The sequence below is a fragment of the Periplaneta americana genome, chromosome 2 (assembly GCF_040183065.1).
Source record: "Periplaneta americana isolate PAMFEO1 chromosome 2, P.americana_PAMFEO1_priV1, whole genome shotgun sequence".
In the NCBI taxonomy this organism is placed as follows: domain Eukaryota; kingdom Metazoa; phylum Arthropoda; class Insecta; order Blattodea; family Blattidae; genus Periplaneta; species Periplaneta americana.
In genome coordinates this window covers 152,623,360-152,641,057 of record NC_091118.1, presented here as the reverse complement: position 1 = coordinate 152,641,057, position 17,698 = coordinate 152,623,360, and the positions used below count along the sequence as shown (strand labels likewise).

The 17,698-nt window shown below is 32.8% G+C and overlaps 1 long non-coding RNA gene across 3 annotated transcripts in view; it reads right to left on the bottom strand.

Moving 5' to 3' along the window:
- Nucleotides 1-17,698, bottom strand: part of LOC138694710 (uncharacterized) — a 680,210-nt gene that overhangs the window by 236,645 nt on the left and 425,867 nt on the right. For all 3 annotated transcript variants that reach the window (XR_011330995.1, XR_011330994.1, XR_011330996.1), the window contains one exon: nucleotides 1,386-1,581. This is a non-coding gene — a long non-coding RNA (uncharacterized lncRNA). The remainder of the gene's footprint in view (nucleotides 1-1,385; nucleotides 1,582-17,698) is intronic.

Sequence of the window (17,698 nt, the reverse complement as noted above, 5' to 3'; positions counted from 1 at the left end):
CAATTACAGATCCACCCACCTATCCACCCATCTATCCGTTCATATTCAACCTATCCATCCGTCCATAACTATCCATATTCATCTGTCCATATCCAAACCTATCCATCCTTTCATATCTGTCGACATCCATTCACATACATTCGCCCATATCCATCCGTTCGCAACTATCAGTATCCATCCATATGCATCTTTCCGTATCCATCCATATATATGTATTCGTCTTTACATATCCATCCGTTCCTCCATATTATTCATCTTTCCATATCCATCTATTCATATCCATTCATACATCTGTATTAATTCATACATTCCTATCCACCTATTCATCCAAATCCATTCATCTTCATTAATCCATATTCATCTATCCATACCCACCCGTTCATTTCCATCCGTATCCATCCGTCCACATCAATTTGTCCACATCCATCCATGTTCCGTCCATATCCATCCACATCAACCTGTCCATATCCATCCATGCTCATCCATCCAAATCCATTCCCATCAACCTGTCCATATCCATCCATGTTCATCCATCCATATCCATTCCCATCAACCTGTCCATATCCATCCATGTTTATCCATCCATACCCATCCACATCAATCTCTTCATATACATCCATGTTCATCCGTCCATATCCATCCACATCAATTTGTCCATACCCATCCATGTTCATCCGTCCATATCCATCCATATTATCCGTACATATACAAAGATATCCATCCGTCCATATACAAGCATCCATATCCATCCGTCTATCCATATATAACCATCTATCCATCCGTTCATCCATATAGGCTATATCCATCTATCCATTCTTCCATCCATAAAATATACGCATCCATCTGTCAATTAATCCTTTCATCCATCCATCTAGCTATTGGTTAAGATGGAATTAGCGTGGGCTTTTTAAGTATTAGAAACTATTCAGTGCATCACACAATAAAAATAAACAAAAATTGCAAGTTAGAGACGGACAATTGACAACTTCCCGTTATATGAATATGCATTCAGTCCCAGACAGATGTTGTGAAGCTTCTAGTATTTTTTTTTTTTTTTTTGTATTCTAACAGCACAATTGCGTCATTAATGAAAAATAGGTATAAGTTCAGAGCTTTATATTAGTCTATGTTAAAAATGTACTACCAAAGCTCCTAAAGGTTAATTAATTTTTCTAAATAAATACATCCTACCATATCGGTTATGCACACTTACATAGGCTATATTTACATTTTTATTTATATATACGTTATTTAAATAATAATAATAATAATAATAATAATAATAATAATAATAATAATAATAATAATAATAATATAGCTGAAAATAATATAATAAGGAAAATACAGTACTTGAAAAACATATCAATCGTTAGTGGGTCACTTACCATAGGAAGCTGAATAAACCACAAAAATTGGAGGTGATTTCGAGGTTCGATTCCTTACATAGGAGTGCGAAGTTGGCAATGTGCAGCACTGATTACTTGGTTTGACCTCAAGGAGAAAAACGGCCGGAGCAATATCTTCAAGTAGAATGGTGTGCAGTCAGAAAATCCAGGTTTCCTGCAGTAAAATCTGCTTTATCTGCAAAGGAAGCACACTTATGAGTCTGAGGTATTTAGAAATTTCACACAGGGCTGTAACATTAATGGAGCCGATTTCCCATAATTTGTCAAGTTCTTATCAGCATGTCACAGATGTCTTCATTTGTTACGTGCTAAACCCGTGGGGTGAGGCTCTGTTAAGTAATTATGATGGATCTTCATGAGAGCTGGCAGCTCGCGTGGGGTACCGACTTTACAACCCGTAGCTTGGTTGCACAAACTCCAAAAACAAGCCGTCTCATCTTTACAGTTAAAGTTCACATTTCCGACCAGCTCAACCGTAACTCAGGTAGTTAGTTGGTGTTTTTGTACTAAAGATACCAGATATCGTCTCGCTGGGGATTTTGTGAGATTTACAGTGGATAAAACGTCGCCCACACTGCTCTTGTGCTTTTCGTATTTGCTTGTAGGCTAAATTACAGAGGGTTCAAATCCGATCGAAAAAATCCAAATTACGATTTATTCTGAGAGGTAAAACGCCTTATTTGCTTAAGGATAGCGCATGTCTTGCAAGAGACTCAAGGTTCATTCCTCGGTTCCGTCAAACTTACATTCGCGATGTACAAATTCAAGTTTGCAAGGGTTTTTCTCGTAATTATTTCGTTTTCACAAACCATCTATACAAATGCCCTTCTTTATCATTTCTAGTTTCAAAATACGGCTTAAAGTCCTGAAAAGACTGCGTATTAATACCAAATGGGGATGCTCAACACATGTACATCACGCCGTTCAGCAATATTGTAGCGAAGTTCTGATTACATCAACTCAAAATTTATAAAAGCTAGACAAAATTCAAAACAATACAATGAGAATTATCACAGGTGGTGTTAAATTAATTCTATTAGAAACAATACGCATATTTATATAAAATTATCAAATAACTCTTAAAATACATCTTTATTCCAACATGAAAAGCTCATGCAATTTCCAAAAAATAAATGGAAACAATAAGGAAATCAATTACACAAAAAACACTTGCAGAGAATGTTATAAATTTACAACAAATTTATGAAATTTCAACAAATAGTAAACATACTTTTTCTGAAAGAAAAACCTCTGCATGAAGATATCATGAACTTCAAATCACAACTTAACTTGAAGTCTAATTCTGAGAGTGTTCAAGCATGCCATAATATGTAAGCAGGATAACGTACACAATCATATAAAATTTGTTTAACTGATCATGGGAAAATTATGAATCTGAAAGTTTCTTTTTCCTTGTGATAAGTTCCACGAACCCCCTGGATGGGTTACGTGGAACCATTACATTCGAATACCACCAATCAGGAATCACTGTCCTAATGCATGTAGATGCAAAAGTGACGGTTCTAGACGACACTGGGATCTTATGGAACAGAATACCACGTATCTTCAGGATCAATAGAATTTAAAAGCTAAATACAGAGTGGAAGGGAATCTATTACATTACTTCACAGAGGTAATAGATAAAGTAAATGCAAACAAGTTTTGTCAAATACGTTTTTTGATACGTCCAATAGTTTTGAGAATACGAAATGTAACTTGTTGCAACGCTCTTTGAGGTCATTGCTCCGCAGTGGGGGTGACTGTAACTGCAAACATCCACTCCGCAAGACTTGCGAGAGAAGAATGTAAACAAAAAACGTCTAATCAGATATAAGACATTCTGCTCTACCAGAGGTTGAGGCAGGATTGTCCACATGTCAGTGTCATATTCATGAATGCCACTCAGGCCCATGTCAGACTTGGACAATCATCGCATATAAGGGTGCACAATGGGCAAAGCGTACCCAGGTCCCGGGTCCGGCCCTCGTAAAAGCCAACCGGCCAGCTATTGGACCAGATTGGTATGTTTGTGTTTCAGCTCAGTAGGAAACAAACTTCGCTCGGGACTCAGTTGATAGGTAACAGCTCATTTACGTATTGACTTTTTATATACTAATTATTTACTTAGCGACTTTCTTATGTATATTAAAAATTTATTTGAATGTATGTATATGTATGTAAGTATTTATGTATGTATTTACACTGCAAGTGACAAACACCCGGTGGCAATGATAACTTAGTTACACACAATAATTACAATTAGTGCACAATAAAATAATGAATACTCAATAAACAATTAACACACAATGTATGATTATAATACACAATAATATTAAAATTAATAATAATGGGTAAAATAACCTAATTAACAAGTGAACCTAATTTCCTATTACAACCTACATATGTATAGGCCCTACACAAGTTTCACATTGGTATTTCACTTCACTCTCATCTCACTCACTGCACTGGTACTATGACACATTTCACTGACACTATAGAATACATTTCACTGACACTATACAACACATTTCACTGACACTATAGAATACATTTCACTGACACTATACAACACATTTCACTGACACTATAGAACACATTTCATTGACACTATACATTATCACTGATCGAAATTATTCACTGTCACTGTAAACCATACCTTCACTCACTCACTTCGCTTCGCTGATACGACAGTTCAAATAAGATAAAAAATTCAAGCCTTATTGTTCCGTAGAATTATACCTATAAACAACATTAAGCTGAAAGTTTCTAGCCCAAGACCCTCTTACAAGCTATTTTAAAGTAATTTACAATTCAAACCAAGGGAATAACTCGTCAGGCTAAGTATCGCCTTAAGTAATGCAACGTATCTTTTTTTTTTTAATTTACACTTTATACACAACTTTTTAAGTTATTTTTTAATCTTCTTAAGAAAGGATATTCCTCAAAGACCCCTGCAGGTAGGTAATTCCAATCATTTATAGTTCGATTTAAAAATGAGAATTTACCTACATCCGTTCTATATTTCCTACATTTGATTTCAAAATCATGAGCTTTCCTCCTTAGTATGTTGGCTTCTCTAACCGAGCCGTTTAGTTTACCCATGATTTTTTTTACCTATACGTGCTCTATACAATGATATTATTCTAGTTTTTTACATCTATGTTCCAATGTTTCCCATTTAAGTTCTTATATCGTATCATTCCCGTATTCTCTTTTACCTTTAACAAATTTTCTTAGTCCTAATGAATTACTTGTTTTTTATTTTATTATTTCTTGATTGTCTCATGGATGGATAGTTGGATTAATGGATGAATTAATTAATGCATATATAAATGTTTTGATTAATGGATTAACGGATGAATGGATGGACAAATGGCTACGTAACTGGAAGAGGTGGTTGACGCCTGGACAGATAGGCGAAAGGACGGTTGAATTTGTGAAGCAAGTGTGGTTGGTGGAGGCAACGAGGTGTTCAGAGGAAACTTAATTTATTTTGTTGTCCATTCAACAGCAGTAGAGTATCCTCATGATAAATATTTCCTAACCTCCAAAACTTTAAATTTTTTCGCTAGTTAATGCTCATAAAGAGAGAATATCTCATTAATTATTCCTCATATTTTCCATCTTCATTAATATCGATTTCGAAGTTAACTACGAGGCACTAAACAGCGACCCCAATTCTAGTAGAAATTAAGTGTAAATGTTAGGTAAACAGTGAATCAAGTTTAAGTCACATTACGAGATCTGGAACGCGATCTTTTGAATCTTTCATCTCCACAACAAGTATCTAAAGAGTCGGAGAAAAAGACAAATGGTGTCTCTACGTAAGAGCGATCGGTGCGCCCGAGCGGGCATGACGCTCCCTGCAGCCGAGTTTTGATAAACGAGGACCGCTATGGGATATTACAACACACCATGCATCCACAACACGGGCTTAACTTCCGCGAATCAGCGACATTTATTAAACGGCATAATAAATGCGACTTTTGTTTTGAGAGGTGAGCATTCTTTAAAAATCGAATTTTATACCTATAAGTGCGTACAGTACATACACACACTTGTAAATGCCATAAATACTAATAAGGACATGTCATTCCGGGTCTAATAATCGGCAACTTCACGCACAATTGAAAATCTTCCCGGAATAAGGATGCAACCAACAGAACTATAATAGATTCACGTTTCAGGAAGAAGGAAAATAATTAATTTCAGGGACATCTTTCATTAGATGAAAAATACAAAGTACAGTTTCAATATTTCCGTCTTTGACTTATTTATTAAAATGTCAACAAAGTTATTTTTTCTTAACACATTTCAATTATACGTAAACGTTTTCGCCCCTAATTGTGGGCATCATCAAACAATTGTGTAGATATATATATATATATATATATATATATATATATATATATATATATATATATATATATGAGCCGTTCAGAGCAAAAGTGGTGTAAGTCAAAATTGGGTAATGAGGTTTAAAGTAAAAATTCTGTAAAATACAGCGCAAAGTAGCAATTAATATGTCCTTCTTGCTATCCACTGACTAATAATAGTTTAAATAAATGAAATATTAATTGCTACTTTGCGCTGTATTTTACAGAATGTTTACTTTAGCCTTCATTAACAATTCTTGACTTACACCACTTCTGCTCTGAACGACTCATATGGTGAATAAAATCAATATTAGCCTATATAATACAAGAGTATTTAACCAATTTTACAAACTTTAACATTTAAAAACTTAAAAAAAAACTTATAAGAAAACTGTCTAATTAGAAGGTGTTACTTTACAATGTGTTTTTCCATTCACGTTTAATACACCAGTCTAGGAGTTTAGTCATATTCTTCATCACTTGTTCCTCTAACTACGTAATTACTGAATTCTTTCGCAAACATTTCCTGTACACTTTGTACAAATATGCATATTTAACTGTGCTCCATATTCCCAAATAAGTCACTACCTATAGGTGTTCCATATTCATTACTGCCTAAAAATATATTTAATAACTCCACCCATAACATAATGATAACATGTTCGTAAAATTTATTATCTGCCATAGACAATTGTAGTATGGTATTAAATGTGCATATTTTTAAACAATTTTATGTGTAATTTTGTTAATTAATTACCTTCACCTTCACCTTAGTCTGCTTTCTTAAAAGTTTTTTAAAGGTTTTAAATTTTAAAGTTTGTAAAATTGGTTAAATACTCTTGTATTATGTAATATTGATTTTATTCACCATATATAGATATCTACACAATTGTCTGATGACGCCCACAATTAGGGGCAAAAACGTTCCCTTATAATTGAAATGTGTTTACAAAAAATAACTTTGTTGGCATTTTAATAAATAAGTCAAAGACGGAAATATTGAAACTGTACTTTGTATTTTTCATCATTACATGACTTATTGGAACACATACAAAAATGAATTCAAAATTCAAATCTTTCATTAGGTCTATATTTTCTAGTAGAACCATTTAACTAATCAAGGATACAAGTTTATTCCGCTATTGGATGGTATAATTTATTGTTATAAATGAATGCTTCAAAATTACTTTTTTTGTACGATCGTGTTTTTTTGTTGTATTTACTGCTATTATTGTTAGGCCTTGAAAGTTAGAATTCCCGCACAGAAAATTGTTGTAAGAGAAATCATTCTTTATAATAGAAAAACTACACTGAAATACACTGTAGACTATAGTTATTATTATTTAGTCACCATTACAGTATAGTTTTGCGAAGGCTTTGGAATAATATTGCTCTAAATTTTCAATGAAAAATATACTATATTTGAAATTTAAAAAATACAATCGTGCAATAAATGTTATACAATACACGTTTGTGAAGTGCATTACAAAATCTCGTAAAGTGAAAAACGAGCAGAGCGAGTTTTTCAAATTTTTCCTCGATTTTGTAAAAAGGCACTTTTTAACGGCGAACAATTTTAATGTAAAGACGTGGTTAGAATCCCTCTTAAGCTGCTTGCACACGTTCAAATTGACCTTCCAATTTTCTAAACTCTCTACAACCTGTAAATGCCCTTGCCTGAAAGAATCTGTAGATGTGAAATACCTGGGAATTATTGTTGATCAGCACTTGAAATGGGATAGACAAATCACCTTTTTATGTAACAGAATACGTAAAACAATTTACAAATTTGTAAACCTTCGCCATTACTTGCCTACTCACGTATTACGTTTGGTTTATTTGGCTCTAGTTGAATCTGTTATCCAATATGGTATAATTGGATGGGGAGGCATTACAAAAACTGCTCTTTTTCCTCTAATTATGTTGCAAAAACGTATAATCAAAATTTGTTTGAAAAGGCGACTGGATTATCCAACAAATTTGATCCATTCTGAATTGAATGTTTTTAGAATTGACCAAATTTATGAATACTCTTTAATGAAATTCTATCATAAAAATAGAACGAAATTTGTAGCTCAGCCACATGCTCATAATACGAGACGAAATGAAATTCTTAAATTAGTTGAACCAAAATATTTCACATCTGCTGCGTTACTACACAGTACAAATTATGGTCCACGGCTATATAATTCGATAATAAAATTTCATCCAGAATTGACTACTTTAAGCAATGAAATTTTCAGATCCAGAATTAAAAAATTTATATGACAGACTTCCCTGTATATATATTATGTACCATGTATTGTAAAACAAGTTTATTTCTATCCTAAGTGTATTTTTCTATTTTATCTTGGTTACTATGTCAACATGACCTGCACTAATTATACTACTAATAATAATTTAATATTAATCCATCAATCTAAACATCGTCTCTTTTTTCACTCAGTTATTATTAGTATTATTATTTACTAATTTTATTACAATCTTTATGTGAGCTTTTTTCTTAAGTATTTTGTCTACAAAGTATGTGTATCTATGTAACGGAACTGTCCCCGAACACGAGCTTTGCTCTTTCGGGGTATTTTAATGTAACGTTTTTATGTATATGTTATTATTAAATAAATAAATAAAATAAATAAATAAATTTAATACCTTACAAGAAGACTTGTCAAAGACTGTCAGATACTGATCAATATTGAAATGGAGTTTCCAAAGACTGTTTCATGTTACTGAATATTTGACAAGATTTTAAAACGTGCTTCAAGTTCATTTTAACCTACGTAGGCCTAGATATTACAACATAAATATGTACATCCTTTGGGAAATTAACTAGAATATACAAAACAATATTTGGGTTAACTTAACTGTACGATACCCTAAAACGAAAAATATTAGTTTTGCGTATTGTTTACTATTTTGTTGTATTATAAGTTCGAATCTTCATTAAAAAATGCATTTATTTTTATCACTCGAGGTATGTATCTGCCTTGCAGATGATCTCAAGAATTCGCCATAGGCCTATAATGACCTAACTTTCTCCTAACAGTTGGGAAATTTATTTTAAAAAACCTGAAAATCGAATGCACGCCTCAGCTACGCCGGTATTTCTAGCTGTTACAGTTGGAGTACGAAACCGGATTACGGTACTCATTATAGTTCATCACGAAATATGTCGAGTGGGCATCGGTCCCATACACTGCCCGAAATATCTTCCTCATGAAGACTCAAACTGGCGCTCACTTCGTTTCGCTAGTCCATGACGGGAGGCTCTAGAGCAGGGGTGGCTTTAGAGGTGATGCCATTATGCCATGGCACTACCACAACACAAGAGAGAAAAGGAGAATTTAGCAATTGTCTTAGAGAGAAGGCTGCAAAATTTAGATGATAAAATGCCTTCCGGTTTCTTAAAATACTGTAAGAATGATTTTATTTCAGTGTATTTTTACTAACTGGAGTATTAAACCGGAGCCTGTGAAATGTTATTATGCTATGTAACTTGTAAAGAAATTAATTCTGTTAACTCTTTATTAAAATCTCCGCTTTCAACATTAATATATTATGAAAACTAACTTCGTGTTAAACCATTAGACAGACAAACGGTAGTGTGGAAAGCGTATTCCAGGAAAACGTGAGACGTTAAAGAAGAGATATTGTTGGACTTTGTAGAGCCAATGTGTGTCCTTTATTGATTTTTTGTGTAATATTGAAAATTTGGCCGTAATTTCATGCATGATCGGCAACAACGTATGTGAGAAGACGTGGCAACTGTGCATTCAATGACGGTAGAAGGAAGTCGGAAGAATGACTAGAGCGGGAAGGAGGAAACGCACAGCTACCGATATCCCTCTGTGGCGCGTTAGGTTAGACCTATTAAACCTTTCGTGCAGTTACGAACATAGTTTTGCGACTCAATCGCTACTGTTACATAAACACGTGTTGCTACGTTGCCTTTTATTTTTATTTGTTCGAAATCAGTTTACAAATAACCACAGTGATATTAGATTTTTATTTATAACTTTCCTCTCTGATTCTTCTCTCTAAAGAACAACTGGTAAATAATGTAAATACGTGTATAAAGACGCTGTAACCAGACTATAGATATAAATGTTTTTCACGTTTTCCTAAAGTAAGTCTACTTTCCTGCTACATTCAATGACGGTAGAAGGAAGTCGGAAGCATGACTAGAGCGGGAAGGAGGAAACGCACAGCTACCGATATCCCTCTGCGACGCGTTAGGTTAGACCTATTAAACCTTTCGTGCAGTTACGAACATAGTTTTGCGACTCAATCGCTACTGTTACATAAACACATGTTGCTACGTTGCCTTTTATTTTTATTTGTTCGAAATCAGTTTACAAATAACCACAGTGATGTTAGATTTTTATTTATAACTTTCCTCCCTGATTCATCTCTCTAAAGAACAACTGGTAAATAATGTAAATACGTGTATAAAGACGCTGTAACCAGACTATAGATATAAATGTTTTTCACGTTTTCCTAAAGTAAGTCTACTTTCCTGCTACTTTTCCTCGTCAACGAGGTTATAAACGTCCGTGGTAGAAGAATCAGGTGGCTTCAGGTGGATTGAAACATTACTTTGTCACACGTTTTAATGTTATCGTCATTAATCCATCTCATCTTTGCTCATCATTTGTTTCAAGACTGTGACCCCAACCATACTCTCTTCAACACTTCTGTTCGTAGTTAACAAATGAATAGGTTAGAAGAAGGGGAGTAAGGACTTCCGTCTCCTGAGGGTTGTATAAGTTAAGGAGTACACCGCCATGATACACCTGATATGTCTTATTAGACTTGGTTCTAGCCATTTCCCTGCGAGGTGTAACAAGAACCGGCGTGAATCTGTTTAAAATACTCGAGGTAAAAGTGTGTTAAGCAACACTGTGATTAAAATTACTTAAAAGACAGTTGATTTTCCATAATCTCGAAGTCAACAAAATTGAACTATAAGTTCTTTATACGTTGAAAGAATACGTGTATGACTTCGTGTGCATATTGAAGTTCCAACTCTCATTGATTTATTTATTTACTTATTTCTTTAATTTCTTCAATTTATTAATTTATTTACTTATTTATTAATTTACTTATTTATTAATTTACTTATTTATTAATTTATTAATTAATTTATTTACTTATTTACTAATTTACTAATTTACTTACTTACTTATTTACTTATTTACTTATTTATTTATTTATTTATTTACTTATTTATTTATTTACCTCTAATTCCTTTATTAGTTAAAGTTTTTCCTTTACTTTTTAGGAGATGTCCATAAGAGAAATATCCATAGATTTTATTGTATATATTTTGATGAAAATTAGAAAAGAACTGAATGCTGAGAGTATAACACAATTACATAATCACACAACGAATACATGAATAATTGGTTGGAGCACTTACAACGTATGCCACAAACAAGAATGGCGAAAATAACACTGCAGTATAATGTTATGGACTACGAACACAAAGGATCGATTTCTAAAACATGGACGAAATCGTGGTTCCAAACCTCGGCTTTTAAACCGCGATCGAGGTCTGGATCCTTATGTGATTTCTAAAACGAAGTCGAGACGCGGCTTGAGAAAAAACCGAGGTTCGTGGGTTTTATATATGGCAACGCAGCTAAGAATTAATTTTTATTCCTGTAAACGTCGATATTAGAAATAAATGAACATCGGGATTAATATTTTTATTGAATTGCAGTAATTCACATTCTTTTGTTCTTAGCTAAAGTGTTGTCTACTAATTTATAAAATATAGCCTATGTGCGTTTAAAATACTAGCATTACTTAGTATTTAATAGGGAACGGATTTTTAGATACCAAAATGATATTGTCCAAATAATTAGCACAAATCGAGCGTTTATGTTGTAATTTATCATTTGTTCATAACTACTTCCAACATTAACTACTTGAAAACCCGGTTCTAATGAATTAATAACCAAAATATTAACTGGATTAAAATTTCAATTAAAACCAAAATGTAGTATGATTCTATTTTCATATATATTAGGCCTATTACGTTGAAAGCCCTAGTAGCATAAAACTTAAAATAAGAAAACAAAATCACGTTTTCTTCATATTCCCGTAGGCCCACGTCATTTTCGAGTATTAAATAAAATGTCCAAAATTACTGTAAAGAATAAAAATTAAGTTATATCGTCTTATGGACATAAAGGTACAATTAATATAAAATTTTGTATCTTACTTCCCTAAAAGTAACACGAAGGTGTAAAAAATTGTCAACCTACCGCCTCTTGCATTTCGTTGCAGATTATTATTTAGCATTCTTGCTAAATTTTGCGTTGATTCCTTCGAAAATCGAAATATTCGCCTGAAATTATCGTCGTTATATAGTTACAAAGGATCATTCCTGTCTCTCATCACTCTAATTCGGGGATTTAACACCTGTAGACAAAAATTTTCCTCCTATAATCACCCAGCTGATCATCTACCTCCATTTTGTACACATGAAGCCGTGGTTTTAAATCTACCCCAGCCGTAGTCTCAGCTTCAGAACATGGTTTCGAGCCGTGGCTCAGAAAAATGGAAAAGACCTCGTTTTATAAATCCAGACGTGATTTAAAGCCATGGCCGTTGTCTAGACCTTGTTTTAGAAATCGACCCAAAGACGTCCTTCAAAAACATGGAGGGAACAACTTTAAAGAACCAGAACAAGTCAAGATCTAATTATTGAAATCGATGATGATGATTATTATTATTTTTTATTATTATTATTATTAATATTATTATTATTATTATTATTATTATTATTATGATAGTGATGATATGATTTTTGTAAACACAAATTATAAATTCACTGGCTTTGAAAGGAATGAAACAATATCCAACGTTATTGCTACATAGTTTAAGAAACAATCAACGATATTGTTCAAATCAATAGAATAGGCCTACCTAGAGAAGTAAGGCAACTGTTGAAGGAATTGTACGATCCGGGAAATGAATAATGGCTAAAGCTGACAACATATCTTTACCGTCAGAAAACCGAAATTGTAGGAATGATAAAGGTAAGAAAGTGTGGGTAGAAAAATGATACGAAGACAGAAAATGTGATATCGATTAGACAATGACTGACATGGATTGTGTCTACTTTTCTGCTTCTGTTTTTAGTTGCGTTCGCATATACAGCGCTTCATGTCTTAAGTCTTTCGCCACGTAAGTCTGTCCATTTACCCTGCAGGCCATCACTTATTCACCGTCGTTAATATAAAATATCGTGTCATATTTCGAATTGCAATGGAAGACTTTCGAATATCTTATATGAATGTTGTACAAAAATGACTGAAAAAAAACTTTTGTTGAAAGGCGTTTCATATCTAAAAGCAGTAAATTTGGAATAGTTGTATTCACTTAGCAATAAAATTATGTTCTAATGAAAGGTATAAAATTCAGTTTATTACTCATTGGATTTTACACAGCATTAGAGGGTAGGGCATAGATTAAATTAGCTTTTCTTAAGTCAGTTTATGTTGGTTAGATTAAGTTAAGTTAAGTTAAGTTAATTTAGATTATGTCATGTTATGTTATGTTATGTTATGTTATGTTATGTTATGTTATGTTATGTTATGTTATGTTATGTTATGTTATGTTATGTTATGTTATGTTATGTTATGTTATGTTCCATTTATAATATTTTGTATTTCATAGTTACTGGCTGAAACAAATGGATTTTATGAGTTTAGAATAGGTAGAATTGACGTAAAATGTATTTTGTTGTACTTCATAATGATTTCGCAGGAAGACGAATCGACACGAGATGAGGTAAATCAAAATGTTACTCTAACTCTTTAGAATTTTGTATAAAAATGACTGAAAAAGAAAAAAAACTATTGTTAGGATGTGTTTCATATCTAAAAACAGCAAATTGAGGTAGATTGCTTTAAATCAGATTGCATTATAATTATTTCTTTATATTATATCATATCACATCATATTTTATTACTTTAAAATTGACTATAATAGTACTTCATTTCTTGACATTGCATTACAATGAAATAAATTTGATTGTGTTGCATTAATATTAAATGAAATGGAATCAAATGAGATCAGATCTTTCGTAAATAAATTATTATATAAGCCATTCTGAATCTTGCGTACACCACTTTTATCACTTGAATATAATTAATTGATGAACTAGTGGACTTACTCGTGTTAAATATGTAATATTTGTCCGGCTTACAGCTGATTCAGTGCTTCACGCACCATCATCAGAGCCTACTAGATCGCGGCGTCATCTCGAACTTCTCTGCCTGTTAGGAGGGTGTGTTTTATTGTTGGAAGGTGTTGAAGTGTGGAGTCGAATAGTGTGTGTGTACTGAAACTGATCGTATATTTCGTATTGTTCTAGTGTGTTTAGTTTTTGGTTCTTGGGTTGTGTGTGTAGGATTTCCATGTCCGTGTTTATGTTATTGTACGTATGATTAGTATTGGTTATGTGATCGGCGTATGCAGATGTATTGTGTCCTGTGGTTATAGCTTTAATGTGTTCTTTGTAGCGTGTTTGGAATGATCTGCCTGTCTGTCCTATGTAGAACTGGTCGCAACTATTACATTTGAGTTTGTATACATCTGTGTGGTCGTATTTATTTGTTTGTGTTTTTTGTGTGTTGAGATGTCTTTGTAGTGTGTTTTCTGTTCTGTATGTTATGTTGTATTTCTGTCTTCTGAATGAAGATGCGATCTTATGTGTGCTTTTGTTTTCATATGTTAGTGTGATGTATTTCTTGTGTTCTTGTGTATACAAGGCAAATGCCGGGTAATATTTTGGCGAATCCTCGGACCTCATCTCAACTCACTACATCCCGCCAAAATGTAAAAAAATGTAAAAAAATTGTAGAAAATTGTAAAAATTGTAGAAAATTACTAAATTGTAAAACTATAAAAATTAGTAAAAATTGTAATTGTAATATTGTAAAATGTTGACATGTTCCACATCTTAAAGCTTCATTGCTCATGTAAGATCTATGGAATAAAATAAATGAATGAATGAACAAACACACTAAAACACACCCCGATCAAATCCTCAACACACAAATCAATTTCAGTACACACACACACTATTCGACTCCACACTTCAACACCTTCCAACAATAAAACACACCCTCCTTACAGGCAGAGAAGTTCGAGATGACGCCGCGATCTAGTAGGCTCTGATGATGGTGCGTGAAGCACTGAAACAGCTGTAAGTCGGACAAATATTACATATTTAACACGAGTAAGTCCACTAGTTCATCAATTAATTATTGTATAAGGATCTTGTAAGATAGCTATTAGTAGAAACACAGGCACTTCAATAACATATTTCATCATACTATGAGTAAAATAACGTGACAATAATTGCAATAAGCATTTGTAACCATCCGTAAGTGAAATTAATTGTTATACATTATCAATAATTCTCTGTTTTGTTTCACCATACTAGCATGTTTCCTTGTGGACACATATCCATGTAGAGAAACATGTGGTACTTTTTTATGTCTCAAGGTTCTACTCTAAAGTAATATCTTTACGTGTTGTTCCTCATCATTTATTATACGATATAGTCTAATTGTTTACAACTTCACTCTTCAGTGATCCCGTTGCGATGTGAATGCATCCGTGACGAAAGGCCACCCAACTGGTAAGAGTTTAGAGTATTTTCCTCAATAAATGAAGTAGACAGATACACGTATATTCTTAAAGTTATATCCACAGAATGTGATGTTTCATGAAATTATACAGGGTGTAAAGGGCATAAGTGTCATTATTTTAATTGGTGATTATTCATGTCATAATGAAGAAAAAAAATGTTCTTACAATTTTTTTTTCTAATTGCAATATTTAATTAATTCTTAAAGTTTACAATATTAAACCTTTTGCAACGTTGCTGGATGGGGAGGAGGGGGTTTACAAGTACACAGTACAGCTCAAGCGGGTACAGACATACCGGTACAAAACAGATGCTCTGTTCTAACGCAGGAGCGAACCATGACAATACTGTTGTCGAAGGTACAAATTTAATGTGTAAATAGACTAATAATCCATTCTTCTCTATAGATGTTAGAGACAAGATGTTTCTCTAAAATTTCTCTGAAAAATTTTTGTTCTACTTACAAATAAGTACGATAATTTTCTTATCCAATTTAATAAACCCTATTTCACCCTGACGTAAATTAGGGTTATAGTTGGCATCAAAATACATATTTTATAACCAAGAAACAATAGTAAAGTCATAATATAAAATAGCGGTCACAGTTACAATTCACATGAATTATGTAGAAGAATGAACCTTAATGAAAAATAGATTCTGTTAAAGATTAATGAGATGTTTGAGGAATAATCAATGAAAAATGATATACAAGAATGTCTAACCGTTTCAGAGTAAATACACGACCTAAAATATTAGTAGATTAATATAACAAAGTTTGTTTTTCACTTTCAAATTAATACTTAATTCATAAACAATGGAACAGTTAAGAGTAATAAAGGGATATTACAATATGATTTACGGTTACAAGTTACATACGTGATTCAGGAACAAGTACAATAATTAAAATAAGACAAGTAATGACTTACAACTAACGAATAACGAAATTCTTGAACGGTAATATATAATAGTAGGGGCGATACAAAATATTTAAAAACAAATGTAAACAGTAAAGGAATAGTAGAAAAATTGACTTAAAATTACAAGTTAAACACATTCTTTTTAAAGCAATAGGTAACAACAAAGAGATACTAATAACAATACACTGACTGTAGTTACAGATTAAACACATTATTTTAAAAACAACAATGTAATAAATTTAGAGTTAGTTATATTATTTTCTGTCGTTTTCTACAACAAAGATCCATTTTTTTTAGTAAAGCGATTATATTTAACGCCAGTCCTTACACGATTAATTAACTTTAGAGACAAGATTGCCAAATTTCATCTTATCGGTACCATGGATACTGGTAACTTGTATTGTTGTGAGGTTTTTTTAAAATGATATTTTTGCATAATCACAATACCTTTACTTAAGTGTAAGTTAAACCAACGTAAGTTGAATAATTATATGATAGAAAATTTGTTATTAAATTGTGTAAATATTGTGTATTATCATTATTTGTGAATGTATCAGTTTTAAGATTAAGTTTATGTACTTTTGAACTATTAATAAATTATACCAAAATTATACCAATACCTTTACTTTACTCAACGTATAATACAGAGCGTTCAATTAAAAATACTCATCATAGACAGTTACAACAAATGCTGGAAATTATGTTCCTCCGTTTCAATGCATTTGTCCTCACGTTTCACCATATTCCTAGCAACCTTATGAAGCAATATGATGTCTATACTCTAGATGGCAACAGTGATGTTCATCTTCAGCTCTTCCAAGGTGTGTGGATTATTTTTGTACATAATTTGTTTTAAGTGTCCCTACAAAAAGTAATCTGGACTCATGAGATCTGGACATCTTGGAGGCCATAGTCTTTTGATATGATTCTGTAGCCAAAAATGCCCTCGTCATGGTTGCACCTGATGTATGATAGATCTTACCGTTTTGCTCTTTTCAGGAGTCATGTTCATTCACTTCCACTAAGGCTATAAACTGATTCACAATAGGCTTCAGCATTCAAGATGTTTCAGAAAACAGGGGCCTCATTATTCGTCGTCTTGGTATGACATACCAGACGACAATTTTTCAGGAGATGCAGAGGAGACTCGACCGTATGATTAAATCATACTCACAATAATCAGAAGCAAGCAATAGGGCCGTGATGAACTACAAGCTTCTCGCAGTATTTACAAAACAAAACAATATATTGTTGCTTTGTTACTAATTATGAGGTATGCTTTGTTACTAATTATGAGGTATGCATATGACGTAGGAATATAAATATTACTAC